Raw genomic sequence first — 19,312 nt, forward strand, 5'->3', positions numbered from 1 at the left:
TGCCCCCTATAGAAAAAAAAAAAAAAAAAAAAGCCTCTCCAAAAAAAACCCCAAAACAAGCAATACCTTGCTACATATTTCCTCTATTCCATTATTCTGAGTTGAATTGATCTTGAGAGACTGAATATGTACTATTATTATGTCTATGAAGAAAATTAGAAGATGCTTACTCTCTGTTAGGATGTTCTAATGAGGCACTCAGAGTGGTAGGGAAGAACTTTGGATTCAGACAGGGTTCAAACTCAAGTTGCCCAAACTCTTTGTCTTGATTTTCTTATTTACAAAAGTTAGTACTAATACCCATCTAGCAAGATAGTTAGGACTAAGATAATGAACTCTCAGTTCATATAGAGAAATGTAGAATAAATGATTATCTTTGTTTATAGCAGATGATGTTGAAAGAACGTCTACTTTCCCCTAGTTGTTCTCACATTGTTACTCCTAGATACAAATACAGATGAAATTATTTTATAATGTGAATATAGACTAGTAACTTATTAGATACTTAAAAGTAGGGGGTTAACACACAAAACACACACATATAATTTAAACATATACATCAGTTTTAATATATACTTTGATTCCAAAAATATTATAAAGTAGAAAAAAGTAATTCTTTGAAGTGAGAACATTTGAAATATTGTTTTAAGTAGCCAAAGGCAAGCCTGCATATTTCAGATGTTTACATTATTAATAATGGTCACTTTCCAAGGCTTCATATATCAGTTCTCCCAAATAATAATAGCAAACCCCTTTAAACTTTCTTCTGACTCATTAGTGACACTGTGTGGCCAGACATTTAAACAAATTTGCCAGACAGCATGTAGGGTTGCCAGAGAGAGAAAGACAGAATAGGGATGGGGGAAAGCAACCCCCAATGGGGTGTAGTCATGTCTCAATATCCTCTCCTCCATTCTTCCATCCTGTTGGGACTTGGGGCATGCATGCACTGGTGCATGTACACACACACACACACACACACACACACACACACACACACACACACACACACACACACACTCTCTCCTGGTGTGTATTTCAAGCCACTAGGCTAGGATTTGAACCGTGCAATTGGCTATGTAGGATCCAGCTCCCTTAACCACTAAGCTCTGGGGCCAGTTGGGACTCTGACTTTAAGTAGGAAAAGTAGATTTGCAACCAACTTTCCCTTAAAATAGACTGAGAAAAATGCTGACACTCTTAATCAATGTCACCTGGGAGTCATACCTTCAAATACTGCACTAATTTAACTTAATCAGATGCCATGTGACATTGGAACTCACTTTCATCCTTAGTCACTGGCAGTCCTTAGAAAATTGCTGCTGCAATGCTAATACAGATTAACTTTCTGATCTTAATTAATACACAGTTATTGAAGTCATTACAGTTTATAAAGGCTAAGGCTTGTAGCTCTTTAACTCTATTAAGATATGTCAATTTAGAAGGAAAACTGGCTATTTCTTTTTCTTTTACTGCTGGGTAATGACCACTAACTAAAATCCTCCTGTTATTAGGTTGTGTTCTTTGGCATTCATATACCGCTCATGTTATTACTGCAAACAGTTCCAGAAATGACAGAACAGGTAGAGATTATTGGAGAGTCAGTTATTCACCTGTAAAATTGACATAATGAAATAACAGCTAGTTAAAAGAGGGTGTGAGATTTACAGTGCATTTTTAGTATTTTCAAAAAAGGCACACAGAATTACTACTATTATTTAAAAAAATTAAGACAGATATTTGCTTTTAAAATTCTTTTTTAGATATTTTTGCTATAGGTATGTAAACTTGCTGGAGACATAGAGAGACAGAAAGCAAGAAATAATCCCCCAGGGGGAAAGGCCATGCTGCAATCCTTTCTCCTCTACACTCCTCCTGGGATTCCAGGCATGCACGCACATGTGCCTGGTGTGAGTTTCAAGCCACTGGGTTCAGGACTCCAAGTGCGGTTGGCCATGTGGGAATCCAGCAACTTAACCACTATGCCACTTGCTGGCCCCTGCACACAGAATTACATGGAAGAATATAAGGTTGAATATATTAAATTCACACTTTTCCTCCTTTCCTTTCCTTTTCTTCTTCTTTTAATAGCTAGAAAATGATACATGTGCTCACCAGGCAGAGAGAAAGAGAGTGAAAGAAAGCACCCTCTCCTGCAGTGGGGCATGGTCATGCCACAATTCCTTCTCTATTTCTCCAACCTGTCAGGATTTTGGGTACGCATTGGGGAGAGGATTCAAAGTGTGGTCAGCCATAAGGGATACATTTCCCTAAACTACTAGGCCACGCCTTTGCAATTTTCTTCTTTAAAGTTGAATCTTATTTTCTGTTACCTTAACTTTTAAGGAATGATACCTGAAATTTATTACAGACAAAATACAAGAGAGCTCAGTCAGGTGGCATAGTCTGCTGTGTACTAAACTGCTGTGCAGAATGCGATATGGGTGGCTGTGGGCTGGGATCCCAAAGTTGGCCTGAAAGCACATAAGTTGACCAAGATCCTGAGGAGCTGAGGATGGGGAAAAGGGAGTCATGGTATGACAAGCACCTGTTGAAGTGTGCTTTCTTCTCTTCCTCCACCTCTCTCTCATGTGCACAAACATAAACACACACATGTGCATATGTGCACACCAGCCATCATAAAATAAAACAAATGAGGAAAAAACACAAACTAAAACAACACTCACCTCCATACTTTGTCACTTTCTTATTTATCACATATTAAGTTTCAATGTTCTGTTTTTGGTATTGTCAAGGGTTCCACCATCTTTCCAGCTTTTGAACATTTAACTTTTGATCCCTTTTTCCTTTCGTAGTTCACTTTCTTCCCAAAGGCCACAACCAACAATGACATTCTAGTCTATCTTTTCTCTCTCTCCCTCTCTTTTTAATTTGACATATTTTTGCTATAGGGCACGTGAGCTTGCCAGAGAGACAGAAAAAGAAAGCAAGAAATCATCCCCCACGGGGGATGGCTACACTGCAGTCCCTTCTCCTCTAGTCTCCTCTTGGGATTTTGGGCATGCACACACATGTGCCCAGCCTGAGTTTTAAGCTGCTGTGTCTGGGACTTGAACTGTGGTTGACTACATGGGAGTCTAGTGGTATAGCCATTATGCCATCTGCTGGTTCCATCTTCTCTTTTACCTTATGTTTTCATTGACTTTGTTACCACCACATTCCCCAGTGAATTATATTATGTCCAGATTTCTGTGGAAGCCTTATATTTGGCTACCTTTCCTACAAATTTTTTTCTTCTGAGAAAACAGAATCATCAACTTGTAGAATCATACTATAAATTATGTAACATAAACTGTACCAAAAGAAGACAGGTAACTAACTATCTTAAGTCAAACTTTTTTTTTTTTTGAGATTTTTTTTTATATAGGGCGTGTGCGCTTGCGAGAGAGAGAGAGAGAGAGAGAGAGAGAGAGAGAGAGACAGAAGGCGAGAAATCACCCCGCAGGGGAGATGGCCACACTACAATCCCTTCTCCTCCATTTTCCTCTTGGGATATTGGGCATGCACGCACATGCGCCCAGTGTGCCGGGTCTGGGACTCAAACAGTGGTCGACTACATGGGAATCCAGCGACACAGCCATTATGCTAACTGCTGGTCCTAGTCAAACTGTTTTTAATATAAACTCATTTAGATCTATATACTTTCAGTTGACATCAAGGACAACCAAACCAGAGGATTATCTTTTTTTTTTTGGAGAGGTTTTCGCTATAGGGCGTGTATGCTTGCCAGCCAGACAGAGAGAGACATAGAGACAGAAAGCAAGAAATCACCCCCCAGGGGGGATGGTCATGCCACAATCCCTTCTCCTCCTCCTCTCGGGATCTTGGGCACGCACGCACATGTGCCCGGTGTGAGTTTTAAGCCACCGGGTCCAGGACCCGAACCGCGGTTGACTACACTAACTGCTGGTTCCCACCAGAGGATTATCTTGAGAAAGACTTTGAAGGAAGAAAAAGAGACTGATCTTTGCTAACAGATGATATATCACAGAATACTTGGCAGGCGGGGCGGAATTGAGAAAGTTTATATGTGACTTGTGTGCTGGGTATTTGCTTTTCAACAATGTCAGTAGTTGACATGTAAATATTTTCTCAAAATATTTAAAACCATACTGTCTCTGTTGTTATAGAGTCACAAACAAAATTATAGAAAATTATAAGAAATATTTTGAACATTATCTTTAAAATTCAGTATTTTGAAATTTTGAAAGTTGTTTATTAACTGTCAATAACTATGGAGTCTGAGCAAAAATTTTTGATATGTAAAGTAAATGTTTGTGGAAAAATGTAAAAATAAGTAAAAGAAAACACACACACACGGTACATGTGAATGCATTTCCCAAATTCTGACAGGATGGAGAAATGGAGGAGAAAAGACAGTAGTGTGACCATGGTCCATTTTGTGTGTGTGTGTGTGTGTGTGTGTGTGCTTTCTCAACTCCCCTCCCCCCCAACTTCATGCCTCTCTCTTGCTTTGGTGAGCACATGTGCACTCTGGCAATTAAAAAAGTAAAAAAAGGTTATGGGAAAATGGAATTAAAATATGTGTTTATTTTGATGCAGAAAATATTTGAAACCCATGTATTGTCTTCATAACATGCATTTTTCCATCAGCATTTTGAAGACCCCCTCACAAATTTACAAAGGTGTACCTCTTCTCCTTTCTACCAGGAAGGGCAAAACTTTAGACCCTGAGCCTGAAGATGGCAGCAGAAGAATATAAACAAATTTTACTAACCAGCCTTTATCAGTAGTTTCCCATTTATTTGATTTCCTGCAATTGCCACCCTAGATACTCAAGGTCTTTTATTGTTGTCTTCAGTTCTCTAAGAATTTATTTTTCTTTGTTGCAGATGCTATATATAAGCCAGTTACTCTTTCCTTGGCTATCTCCCACATACACATGAAGTACATATGTTAATAAACTTCTGTTTATGTTTTTCTTGTTAATCCGTATTCTGTTGTAGAGGTCCTAGCTAAGAACTCAGAAAGATAAAGGAAAAACATTTTTTTCCTCTTTTATAGTGACAGACAAGGTGATGCTTTTTGTGGCTCAGAAACTTGAACATATCTAGGTCCGTATAACTGACAGATATTCCTGATTTTTCTTTATATTAGAACGTTGATAGTCATGGCAGTCCCACCAAGACCTAGGTAAGTAGCCACTGTCATCAATATCCTCATATTGGTCACAATGCACTTTACTGAGGTCTCTTGAACCTGTTTCCTCAGAGTATTCTTTGTCCATGATAATAAATCCAGCATTAAGAAAAAAGCTGTGATTGTATTTTGTTGAACTCTCAAAGCTAGCTGATATTTATTTTGTTTCATAAGAATAAAATTTTGAGGCCAGCCGTTTGCAGGGTGGTTGAGGAATATGGATCCCATGTGGCTGACTATGTGGTTCAACTCTAACCTGCAGCTTGAAAGGCATGCTGGGTGTAGGGGTGTGCCCAAAAAACCCAAGAGGAGAATAGAGAAAAACAAATTGTGGCATGGTCATCCCTCTGGAGGGTGCTTTCTCACTTTCTCTCTCTTCCGGTGAGCTTAAGTGCCCTATAGCAAACTAAGTAAATGAAGAAGAAAAAAGAAAAGAGGAGGAGAAAAAGAAGAAAAAGAATAAAGAGGAGAAGATGGAGAAGAAAAAGGAGGAGGAGCAGGAGGAGGAGGAGAAGGTGATGAAGGCAAAGATGATGAAGATAAAAATTCCCAGGACTTTTTGGTTACATCACTGAATTTACACTAATTTTTGTTTTCCTTGGTGAAGGTCTGCTAAAGCACTGATTTGATACTAGTCATACTGTCAATCAATTGGCTACATTGTTATATGTTTATAACAACTTTTCTTGGTTTGATCTATATTTTAAAAATTGGCTTTGGGGAAGATATCTCTATCTATTCTGGCCTGTTGATTTTTAGGGTCAGCTATCAGAGGTTCAACCTTAGTCCTAAGGATATAATATATAAGTGATATTTTCCTTTTTAACCAATCTTTAGTTAATTAATACATGGATTCAACCAGTAAAAATTTGTGCCATGTCCTAGTATAACTTTGGCTTTTGCTTTTTCTTTTCTGCATTTATCTTTCTATGAAGCAATAATTTCATCAGATAACCAGAAACTACAGTGGCAGTTTTGGAGTGCTTTTGACATTACTTCAATTATTGACTTGAAAGAACTTTCAGAACAAAAGCAGGATATGATTCTTTATACTTAATGATTAGCATTTTTATTGTTAAAGCTTCAAAATGATATTTAAATAAAAATGTAAAAAGGTAATAGTTATTTAGTTAAGCCTTTCTTCCTTCCCATCTTTTGTTCCTTTTTTTTTGTTGTTCTCTCAAGTGACAGGATCTCACTAGCTGTTTTACCCAGGCTGGCTTGGAATTGATGATCTTCCTTCCTCAGGCTCTTTGAATAGCTGGGATCACAGGTGCATGTCATCATGCCTGGCTCATAAGATTTTCTGTTTTCTTTGCATAAAAGAGAAATAACTAGTTCATTGCATGAGAGCTCCTTCTTCATATCTGATTTTCAATATTCAATCCTAAGATTTTGATGGAATCAAGGGCCCAAGACACTATTCACACTGGTTGTAATAAGTCATTTTCATATATTAAAATGGGTCTGCCTGCATCTAAGACTTTCTTCCCTCTTGCAAAGGAAAGATAATTAGATTTTTATAGTAGTCAGTAACTCTTTAAGAGAAATTTTGATATAGAAAGCAAGTGCTCAATGGAAAAAGAGAGAGAGAGAGAGAAAGAGAGAGAGAGATGCAGAGAGACAGAAAAGTGGGAAATCCCCCCCCCCCCCCCCAGGGGGGATGGCCATGATGGAATCCCTTCTCCATTCTCCTCTCAGGATTTTGGGTGCACATGTGCACGCACACATACCTGGCCTGAGTTTGAAGGTGCTAGATTCGGTACTCGAACAATGGTCGGTCATGTGGGAATCCAGTGACATAACCATTACTCCATCTGCTGGTCTCTCTTTCTCCTTTTCTGGGATACTTATTTTCTATGCAAAAATGCATCATGACTTTTCCTGACAACCCAATAATTGATCAAAACCTAACTTGGATCATCAGGGACATACCCTAGCATATCCACATAGTATAGACAAACACATCAAATACAAAAAGAGGGAGAAAAGTCAGATAACAATCAATGATGGAGCATGTTCCTATTCCAAATAGCTTCTAACTAAACTTTGGGAGAAAAAAAGGTTTAACAGAGTTAAGCTAATTGCCTTGGTTAGTAGGTTATAAGATAAGAAGAAGAATATTCAGAGCTTTTAAATGTAAGTTTAAGTTTTCAGGTTGGTTCTATGGCCTGGTGGTTAAGGTGGGTCCCTAGGTAGCTTGAAACTCACTCTACGCACGTGTGCGTGCACACCCAAAATCCTGAAAGGAGAATGGAGAAGGGATTGCAGAAGGGATTGCAGTGTGGCCATCCTCCCTGGGGGGTGATTTCTTGCTTTCTTTCTGTCTGTCTGGTGAGTGCACGCACTTGATAGCAAAAAAAAAAAAAGAAAAGAAAGAAAAAAAAGAGGTTTACAAACTGTATTAAAAAGAAGTAATGATTGAGACAAGATGGCGGGCTTGCAGTGACAATCTGTCAAGGATTGAAAAGTAGTTTGTCTAAAAGTAGATTTTAAAAGCAATTTCTCTTCGGAACTTTTTTTTGTGCCACCTAAGAGGACTCTTGATTCATCATGGCAGTAGCAGCGATAAAATCTGTAATATCAAAGACAACCATCTTGAAACATTTCCTTCCAACCTAAAATGGAGCTTTATTTTGTGTTTGTCATAAATTTACATATTTTTCTCTTCCAAATGACTGTAATTGCAAAGTGGATCTTGCTTTGACATCTGATGGCAAGATGATTGTGTGCTACTACCCATCTGTGGACATTCCCTACGAACACACAAACCCTATTCCTAGACCAGATCCTGTGCATAACAATGAAAAAACACATGATCAAGTGCTGAAATCCTAGTTAGAAGAGAAAAGTGACCACCTTGAACAAGGACCCATAATAGAACAACTTAGCAAAATGTCCTTCACTACCAAGCACCATTGGTATCCTCATGGACAGTATCACAGACGTCGTAAGAAACTGGGCCCTCCAAGAGACAATGACATCGAGGTTCTCAGAGGAATCAGAAATGTGCTTCATTTGTCATCTAAGAAAACCCCATGTGGTGTATTCACTAATAGATTATGTAATAAAATAATAATAAAATTTCTTTTCATATATTTAAAAAAAAGAAATAATATTTCCATTAGGTCATTGGGAAAGTCATGGGGCCTTTTTCTATTATGTCATCACTTTGCTGATGAACTAATATTAATATTTCCCTTTGGACAAATATAACTGATTTAATAATTTTGGCTTAAAATTTGTTCTGTATTATGGGGCCAGCAGATGGTGTAGTGGTTACATAGCTGGACTCCCACATGGTCAACTAAGGTTTGAGTACTGGACTCAGTGGCTTCAAAATCACATGGGGCAGTGTGCCCAAGATCTTGGAAAGAACATGGAGGAGAAGGGACTGTGGTGTAGCCATCCCCTCTAGGGGGTGATTTCTCAATCTACCTCTTACTATCCCTGTCCCTCTCTTTCTCTGGCAAGTGCACGTGCCTTAAGGTAAAAACCTCTCAAAAAAAAAAAAAAGTTGTTCTGTGTTTTCTTCCTAACTATAATCAAATAGGAAAATTATATTAAAATATCCTAGTTAGGCAAGTCTTAGGGATTTATTTCCATACAAAAAATTCAAATTTGAATCTCCTACCTTCTCTTTATTGGTTTTACAAGAAAATAGAAAATTTTATGTTAAAATCAGACAATGATATAGAACCTCTCTAAAAAAAGATGAATTCTTACAGTGGTTCTAAGATCCTAAGATTTTTTAGAAACTTAAATTTTAAATTTCAGATACTTAGTTAATTCAAAGACTTTAAGCTAATACTAATTTGGCAACTGATAAATAACCCAGAATATATAACAATATAATTGGTATTCTTGTCACAAACAAGTTAAAAAGGATATGTGAAGGCTGAAGAATGATTGTGCAAAGTAATAAATACATGATTATGTTTTGTTTATTACCAAAAAATGATACTATTTTTCTTACAGTAAGAATTATCTGATTGTGGGTCAGCAGTTGGTGTGGTGGCAAAGCTTAGCTGGATCCCACATGGCCGACCATGATCAGAGTCCTGAGACTGGCAGCTTCAAAACCACACTGGGGGGACCAGCAGTTAGCGTAATGGCTATGTCGCTGGACTCCCACGTAGTCGACCACGGTCCGCGTCCTGGACCTGGTGGCTTAAAAACTCATGCCAGTCGCATGTGTGTTTGTGCCCAAGATCCCGAGAGGAGAATGGAGGAGAAGGGATTGCGGTGTGGCCATCCCCCCTGGGGGGTGATTTCTCGCTTTCTGTCTCTCTGTCTCTCTCTGTCTTTCTGGTGAACACACGTGCCCTATAGCGTAAAAAAAAACTTCTCCAAAAAAAGAAAAAAAAATCACATTGGGTATGTGTGTGTGTACGTGTGTGCCCCAAATCTCCAGAAGATAATGGAAAAGGAATTGTAGTGTAGCTATCTTCCTTTGGGGGGAGAGAAAGTAATTTCTCACTTTCTCTCTCTGGCAAGCACATGAGTTCTGTGGCAAAAATCTAAAGAAAAAAAGAATCAACTGATTGTGCCAGAATATAAGAGAAAAAAAATGGAAAAATAAATATTTGGGACATTATACAATAAATATGGAAGTTCTGAAGGGAAATAACTTTTATTTGTTTGGCAATAATAACGATCTATAATGAATTTATAGGAACATTATGTGTGTTACAGTCTGAATGCTTGTGCACCTCCCCATTCATATGTTGAAATTCTAACCCCAAAGATGGTATTAGGAGATGGGGTCTTTTGGGAGATGACTAGGTCATGAAAAACGGAGCTGTCATAAGGGGTTAGTATTCTTATGAAATAGGCTTAAAGGATCTTGCTCACTCCTCCAACATAAGAATACAGAAAGAAGGCACCTTGATTTTGAACTTTTCAGCTTCCAGAACTGTGAGAAAAAAATTCTGTTGTTTATAAATTGATTGGTTTATGGTATTTTTATTATATTTTATTTTACTATAGTAGACTAAATAGGCAATGTGTTAAAAATCTTAACAAAATCTGTTTCATGATGTGGGTTTTATTCATAAGAAGACAAGATCTATGAACCCTGTAAATTATTACTGAAACTTCTTTTTATTGTTGTTGTTGTTAAAAATGACCAAGTGGCAGGATCAGCAGATGGCATAATGGTTATGTCCACTTGAGTCCCATGTAGTTGGGGAGTTTGAGTCCCAGACCCAGTGGCTTGAACCTCATGCTGGGCACGTGTGCATGTGTGCCCAAAATCCTGAGAGGAGAATGGAGAAGAGATTGTGGTGTGACCATGCCCCCTGGGGAGTGATTTTTCACTTTCTGTCTCTGTCTCTCTGGCGAGTGAATGCACCCTATAGCAAAAATCTCTCTTAAAAAAAAAAAAAAAAAAGACCAAGTGGCCCAACTGTGTTGGTGCAGATGAAAGGATGCCACTTTGCAATACTGGAACTACATGAGATGGCTTAGGGTTTGGTCCCCAGCTGGACCTGAACATGCTGGATATGCCTGTGATCCTGGCTGGCCGGAAGGCTGGGAGTTGGGTGAGGATGACGGAGTGGTAAGATCCTGTAAGCAATTCCAGTCTCTCTCTCTTTCATGGAATAAATAAACTTAAAAAATAGGTAGCCAACATATTTTATGCCCAGAAAACAAAGGTCCCCCCCCTTTTTTAAGAGAGACTTTTGCCATAGGCATGTGAGCTTGCTGGAGAGACAGAGAGACAGAAAGTGAGAAATCACCTCCTTGGAGGATGGCCATGCTGCAATCCCTTCTCCTCCATTCTCTACTCCGGATCTTAGGCACACATGCATATGTATCCAGCATGAGTTTTAAGACACTGTGTCTGGGACTCAAACTGTGGTAGACTACATGGGAGTCTAGTGACATAACCATTATACCATCTGCTGGTTCCCAAGGGTCCCTTTTTTTTATAGCCAAGATATTCTAATAGCTCTCTGGGTTTATGGCATTAAACTGTTTTAAACAAAAGTTTCTAATAATCATGAGTACTTACTGATGATTGAAAAATATTGTCTTTAAATATTTCTTCCCTTTACTTATAACTTATGTTAATATTTTGTCTTCTCTGACAACTCTTCTTGATTTTGCTTTTCCAAAATCCAGAATAATAACACTATTAAGATGTCTTTTATATCTCAGCAAAAATTGACCTTCTTGGGTGGCTACTAGAAAATACAAATGTTTGTATATTTCTCCGTATAAAAGGAAGGATGCTAAAATATGTGACATTTTCATGTCTAGACTGAAAGTCTACAATCATGGTTTTGAGGTACTATGCAAACTTTGATAATAAATTATTATTATTTTTTATTTCTGATAGAGCATGTGCATGCATGAGAGAGAGAGACCTAGACCTTCCAAAGGTCTGGCATGCCGCAGACCCTTCCCTCTAATTCAGTGCTAGAGTGCAGAACTCGTTCACTTGGTGTTGAAGTGTGCCTCAGGACAATGGTGTGAGGATGCCTCAGGATGATGGTATGAGCACAAGCAGTGACTAGTGCCTGGTGGAGTAGTGAGGAAATGTATAGGGTGAACCTTGGGTGTGGGCAGCCATATGCCTTCCAGGGATTTTCTTATATATTTATTTTTCTTTATTCATAATAGAGCATGTGTGTGCGCATGAGTGAGAAAGAGAGAGAACACTTACTACAATTCCCTTCCTTCAGCCCTCTGTCTGGTTGGATCTTGGGCACTTGCATGCATGTCTGGCATGTTTCAGGCTAACCATACCAGGGATTTGAATACTGGTTGCACATGGAATCCAGCTTCTTGGGGCAACACATTATTGCCATGCCATAGAGTTGGCCTCCAGTGTTTTCTTTTTTCTTTTTGTTTTCTTTTGAATTTTCAGAGGGTGTATATTGGGATCCTAAGTATGGGCACATGTACCAACTGTGACTGAGGGTTAAACAGGCTAGGGACTCAGACTAAAGCTGCCATGTGGCTCCAGTACGTGAGGTACTCTATTGACAGTACCATAGAGGTTGGGCTTGATAATAATCTTGTTTTAGTGTTTATCTGTATTACAGTAGCTAAATGTATAATCTGTAGAGCCTTAAGAACTTCACTGCACCTGCTGTTAAGCTATGTAGTTCAAAAAATTATTATGCAATAAAGACAAAATTTGATATGACATTTGCAGAGATCAAAACCACCACCATAGGAAATCTAATATACAGTTGCAGTCCACAAAAAAGTGGTGCACATATAGACTTATCACATTTTCAGAATATAAAGGTCTAATTTAATCTGAACATTGACCACAAGTGGGAGAATAAGAAGTGAATTGAAATTATAACTTAAAAAACTGTACTATGACTTGCAAAACAGATAAACTGTGCCAAACTATGACATGGAACACAAACTGTCTTAGCTAAATTGTTTTAACACTAGCTGGTTCAGACCATATGTTCTAAGATATGATCATGAACAATTTGATTTACTAGTAACTACACAGTCATATATTCCAAAGATAATACTGCTGACTATTTTAGCAACTTGCCTAGATTATGAAGTCTGACCAAGCCTTACCCAGATCTTATTTTTACCTAAAAGCATCCTATGACCAACACTAGCATAAACAATATATATATATATATATATATATATTTTGAGAGGTTTTTGCTACAGGGTGCATGTGCTCGCCAGACAGACAGAGAGAGACATAGAGACAGAAAGCGAGAAATCACTCCCCAGGGGGGATGGTCACGCCGCAATCCCTTCTCCTCCATTCTCCTCTCGGGATCTTGGGCACGCACGCACATGTGCCCGGCGTGAGTTTTAAGCCACCGGGTCTGGGACGCGAACCGCGGTCGACTACGTGGGAGTCCAGTGACATAGCCATTACACTAACTGCTGGTTCCCAACAATATTCTTTATAACTTGACCTTTGGAGACATTATTGAGACTCTATCAAGGTGATGTCCTCCCTTTCTGCAAATGTGATACCCAAATTTATTTTATTTCTTTATTGCTATAGTGTGTGTGTGCCCACCAGAGAGAGACAGAAAGGACAGGGTGTGGTCATGCTGCAATCCATTCTACTTTACTCCTTCATCCTGTCATGATGTTGGGCACATACACACATGCCTAATGTTTTTTTCAAGCAGCCAGGGCCAGGATTTGTACTGTGGTCAACTCATGTGGAATCCAGCTCCCTTAAGTACTAGGCTATGGGGCCAGCCCAATATACACTTTTAAAAAATTGACTTATAGGTTATCCTGGTGGGTTTGTGTGAGAGTCTGACATGTATGTAGCTCAGTAGTATACATCTAGTAACATTTATTATTCTCAAACACCAACTTTATGCCTTTCTCCTGTTTAAGTGTATTAAGACCTATCTCCCAGTCTGCCAATCCATGTCATTAATATATTTTTTTTTTGGAGAGGCTTTTGCTATAGTGCGCATGCACTCACCAGACAGACAGAGAGAGACAGAGAGACAGAAAGCGAGAAATCACCCCCCAGGGGGGATGGCCACACCGCAATCTCTTCTCCTCCGTTCTCCTCTAGGGATCTTGGGCATGCATGCACACGTGCCCGGCGTGAGTTTGAAGCCACCAGGTCTGGGATGCGAACTGCAGTTGACTACATGGGAGACTAGCGATATAGCCATTACGCTAATTCTTTTTTTTTGTATTCATATATGTCTTTTAAGAACTTTCTATTTTAAAATAACTATAGACTCAAAGAAAGTTATAAAAATTATATAGAGAAGTCCTCCGTACCCTTTACCCAGTTTCCCCCATTATAACATTTTATGTAACTATAGTATAACATTAAAATAAGGAAACTGTTAGTGGTATGATGTATTTGTATGGTTCTTTGCCATCACACACAAAAATATCCTGCTGGTCTCTAGTATGTGAATTTTAGGCACTGGCTTTTTTCACTCAGCATAATGCCCCCAATGTCTATCCAAATTGTTACATGTAAAATAGTTTGTGCTTTCTTATTGTTATTTCCAGTTTTGGGATATTTGAAATCAAGCAGACCATTTATATTTAATGTAATTATTGATGTGTTAAGAGTTTACATGTGCAATTTTTTTTTCATTTTCTGTATTTTTTATTTTTTCCCCTTTTCTTTTGTTTCTCTGTCTTCTGTTTCTTTCTTTCCTATGGATAACTTGAACATATTTTTAGAATTCTATTTTGAGTCTCAGCCTAGGTGGTATAGCTGACAGCATACTAGACTGCTGTGACGGAAGCCCACATGGCTGATCACAGGTTTGAACCCTTGGGCAGACTGAAAACAGGTGAGGATGCAAACAAGTGCCCAATATCTTGAGGAGCTGGAGGGATCAGGAAATGGAATCATGCTATGACAAGACCCTATTGAGAGTGTTTTTGTCTTTCTTTTGCATGTGTGTGCACATGTATTCTCTATCTTTAAAAAAGTCCATTTTGATTTATCTATAATGTTTTTGAGTATACCACTTTGTAGATTATTTTAGTGGTTATCTATATATTACTTATCAAGTATTGGGTCATTGGAAAAATCATCATGCATTTTTACATAGAAAAACATAGAAAAATATGCATGACTCTTCTGACAACCCAATAGATTATGAGCTCCTCTAGTATAAGATTTCTTTTCTGTTCTTTTAAAATTGCCTATATTATCTGTGCCATGAAGATGATAGGTGATCTATAAGTGTTATAATATATTAAGCCCAGGGTCAAATTACTAGGCTTATGAATAAAGCAAAGAATAAAGTACTTTTCTCAAGTGCCTTTAAGAGAAAATGGTAAGAAACAGACAAGGAGTTTTAAATGGCCCAGCTCTGGGTCACACCAGGAGCTGAGAGCTTGTTGCCTCATGTTAGCATCTTGACACCTAATGCACCTTGATTACATTATCTGTAAACTCAAGAGTCAGTACACATGCTTACTTCTAGGCAGTACATTATAGAATATTTATTACTGTTATGAAGAGGCATAATAACCCTTGCTACCTATATATCTCAGAAGGGTGTAGTACAGATTAAGAGAAAATACTAATTAGGCACTGCTAAGTCCCTAGAAGAGAGGTTATATAAATACACGCTACTATTGTTCAGTATAAGTGACTAAAGTATCCTTTTATGATCATCATCAAGTATTTTTATAATAAAAGAAACAAGAACTCTAAGTACGGATTAAGCTATTCTCTCTGAGATAAGTTAAACAAAATTTAATGTGAAACATTAATTCATTGTAAAACTTAAACTCCATATACGAAATTATTGTCATAAGCAGAAATATACATAGTTACTTTAAAGAAATAAAATGCTAGTTTTTCAGTTTTGGAATATATGGAGTCAATCATTCTATCTACCTAACTATTAACACAGATAGATGTAGATATAATCTATAGACAGATATAATCTATAATCTATAGGTGTATATAGATAGTTAAGATGACAGATAGCTAGATATAGATAGATAAACAGATTTATGGACTAGTTGGCCTAACCATGTTACATTAGAGCTTTAATATGTAGTAGAAACTTATTCTGCCCTATCGCCTGTTACTTAATTATCTGAAAACAAACTATAAATTGTAGTGAGCTCAAAGTAGGAAAAGATAGTTTTCCAAGTATTTGAGCATTGGGAAATAAAAATAGGGAGTTGAGAGAAGGATCAGAAGACAGAGGGAGAAGAAAGAATTCCTTAAGTGGTGGAGTAAGGATAGGGTGGGGATGGGAAGTTAGGGGTAAAAAGACATAAAAATCTTGTATAGAGGGACTTTCCCCTTCTGTTACCCTTATAATTCCTCTCAATTATTCCTATAGCAACAGGGAAACTAGATTCTTTTAGTTTTTATTTATTTATTTTTTAACTAATCTATACTGTGCTCTCTCTCTCTCTCTCTCTTTTTGTTTTGTTTTGTTTTTTCTTTTTTTGGAGAGGTTTTTGCTATAGGGTGTGTGCGCTCACCAGAAAGACAGAGAGAGAGAGACAGAAAGTGAGAAATCACCCCCCAGTGGGGATGGCCACGCCGCAATCCCTTCTCCTCCATTCTCCTCTCAGGATCTTGGGCATGCATGCACACACGCCTGGCGTGAGTTTAAGTTGCCGGGTCCGGAATTCGATCTGTGGTCGACTACATGAGAGTCCAGAAACATAGCCATTATGCTAACTGCTGGTCCCATTTCTCTTTTTCAAAAAGAATGATTTTATTTAACTTTATTTATTTATTTAAAATTGGCTAGAGAGAGAGAGAGAAAGAGAGGGAGAGAGAGGGAGGAAGCAAGCCACCAGGTCTAGGACTTGAAGCATGGTTGGCCATGTGGGAGTCCAGTGCCCTTAAACACCACCACCTGCTAGCCCCTATAGTGCACTCTGCAAAGGGTATAAAGATACACATCAAAGAGAGACGAATACACATGCCCACATAATAAAATACCATGAAGCTAATAAAATAATGCATAAGCAGATACGGTTACAAGAAAGCTTTCATATAATGTTAAGTTCTTAAAGGATATGTGTATATAACAATATAAATCTATGCTCATAGGGGGAAAAATGGGAAGAAATCAAGTGTTAGCATATCTGAGTTGGGGCCAGCAGGTGGCATGGAAGTTAAGGTGCTGGATTCTCATGTGTTCAACCATGGTTTAAGTCCCAGACCAGGTGACTTGCTTTCTCACTTTCTTTGTCTCTCTCTGGCAAGTGCATGTACCCTATAGCAAATTTAAAAAAAAAAATAAATAAAATTAAATAAATAATTAAATCCATATTTGAGTTAAAACATGGTGAGATTGTACATGACTTTTCCCCTTTTCTCTATTTTTCAAGTATATAATGATAACAAAAACCAATTTTTAGGAGATATAAATATGATAACATAGAAGATAGCACATGATAAATGCAACATGATTAAACCAAATAAACCTTATCATAAATATTTAAAATGGAGAGAGTAAGTGTGGCAAGTATATTAATTAAAATCTTAATGTAGGAAATGATAAATGCAACATGATTAAACCAAATAAACCTTATCATAAATATTTAAAATGGAGAGAGTAAGTGTGGCAAGTATATTAATTAAAATCCTCATGTAGGAAGAAACATCTGAACTGAACCCAATTCAAAGACAGATATGATTTCAAAGTAAATGTATTTTTAAAAATATAACTATTTATTAAATTAAATTAATTAATTATTATTATTATTTTAAATTTGCTATAGGGCATGTGTGCTTACTTACGAGAGAGAGAGAGAGAGAGAGAGAGAGAGAGAGAATGAATGAGAAAGTAAGCTGCCAGTTCTGGGATTCTAACTGAGGCTGGACATGAGTCCAGACCTTAACTAGTATGTCACCTGCTGGCCCAAAAGTGAATGGATTTTAATGAAAAGAGATGAGCATAGAAATAAAGACTGGTTAGATGGCCTAGATGATAATGACTTGAAATGTAATAAATATCAACAGATTTATAGAATGACTAAATAATTGAATGAGACTAAGAACTGAAAGCAAGCCACTGTGCTGGTCTATTGATACAAAGATTAAAGACAGTAATAGGGATGGTCCCATAGTGTAGTGGTTAAGTGTTGTGCATACGGAGCTGAATCACAAATGGATGACGATCTCAACCTTGGCTCTTGGAAAAAATATGCTGGATGCATGGGTGTGCATACCTAAAATCCTGATGGGATGGAGAAAGGGAGGAAAAAAGGACTGGTGTAACCATGTTCCCTATTAAGGAGTGCTTTCTCTCTCTCTCTCTTTCTCTCTCTCTCTCTCTTTCTCTGGCTAGCAAACATGATCCCTGGCAATTTTAAATAAAATAAAACAACAAAAATACTCGGTGAGGGTATGGAAAAATAGGCACTTCACAATATGTAAGAGAGTATTAATCAGTAAACTATTTTCTGGAGGCAATTAGGCAATACATGATCCAAAATCTAAAAAAAAAGAAGGGAGAGCTGGCTCTCAGGTACAGTGGTAATACCATACTCGAGAAAGGTTGGATTCCCTATGGAGACTGTGGTTTGAATCTCTGGCTCAGTCAGCCTGAGGCATGCCAGGCAGGCATTCAAGCTAGGGTCCAAGATCCTGGGGCCAGAGGACTGGGGGAAAGGAATTGCTGTGTGACCAGATACTGCGATATAAGAATACTCATGTTTCTTTCTCACTCATGAATGCACAATGTGCTTTATCATGAAGAAAGACAAACAATAAAAAAAGAAGGCATACCTATTGATCTAGCAATTCTTTTTTATTTTTATTTTTTTGAGAGGTTTTCACTATAGGGCACGTGTGCTCGCCACACAGACAGAGAGAGACATAGAGACAGAAAGCGAGAAATCACCCCCCAGGGGGGATGGTCACACCGCAATCCCTTCTCCTCCTTTTTCCTCTCGGGAACTTGGGCACGCACGCACACGCGCCCGGCGTGAGTTCTAAGCTACCGGGTCCGGGACGCGAACCACGGTCGACTATGTGGGAATCCAGCGACATAGCCATTATGCTAACTGCTGGTTCCCTTGATCTAGCAATTCTATGAATTTTAAAAAATAATGAAACATGTAAATATATATGAATATTCCTCACAGCATTATCTATTTTAATGGTGAAAAATGGTACACAAATCAAATGTCTAGTAATAAAAGATGGATTGAATTTTGACCGCCAAAGACCTTCTGCCCAGAATTCACCCTCCTGCTTCCCAGTCTAGCCGGGAGCCAGGATAAGCCAATCATCAGTTATCTCTATTTGAGTTCTGAGCAGCCTCATTCAGGGATTTCAGTCACCAAAAACACCCTGTCCAGACTTCACCCTCCTCCTCCTCAGTCTACCCAGGAGCCAGGTTAGAGCATCCCACTTATTCTGTCTCTTTCCATCTTTATCTATTTTTAATTAAAAGATTTTTTTAAACTTAGCTCTCTGCTGCTCTTTTGTCTTTCTAATTCTTATCTTTTCCCCTGCCCCAATAGGATTAGCCAATCAGCAGCCATCTATATTTTAGCTCTGAGTGGTCCCATTCATGTGGTGCACTAACACGCCACGCAGTTTTCATTTTTGACAAAAAAATTTTGTCTCCTCTTTTTCTTATTCTTTTTGTCTTACTTTTTCCTCTTCCTTTTTTTTTTCTATTTCTTTTCATTTTTTTTTTTTTTT

At 38.0% G+C, this 19,312-nt stretch overlaps 1 pseudogene; it reads left to right on the forward strand.

Moving 5' to 3' along the window:
* The first annotated feature begins 7,734 nt into the window (after window positions 1–7,734).
* On the forward strand, window positions 7,735–19,192 carry LOC106736017 (39S ribosomal protein L42, mitochondrial pseudogene; annotated as a pseudogene).
* The last annotated feature ends 120 nt before the right edge of the window (window positions 19,193–19,312 follow it).

This window comes from Tupaia chinensis, unplaced genomic scaffold (genome assembly GCF_000334495.1).
Source record: "Tupaia chinensis unplaced genomic scaffold, TupChi_1.0 Scaffold000609_1, whole genome shotgun sequence".
NCBI lineage: Eukaryota > Metazoa > Chordata > Mammalia > Scandentia > Tupaiidae > Tupaia > Tupaia belangeri.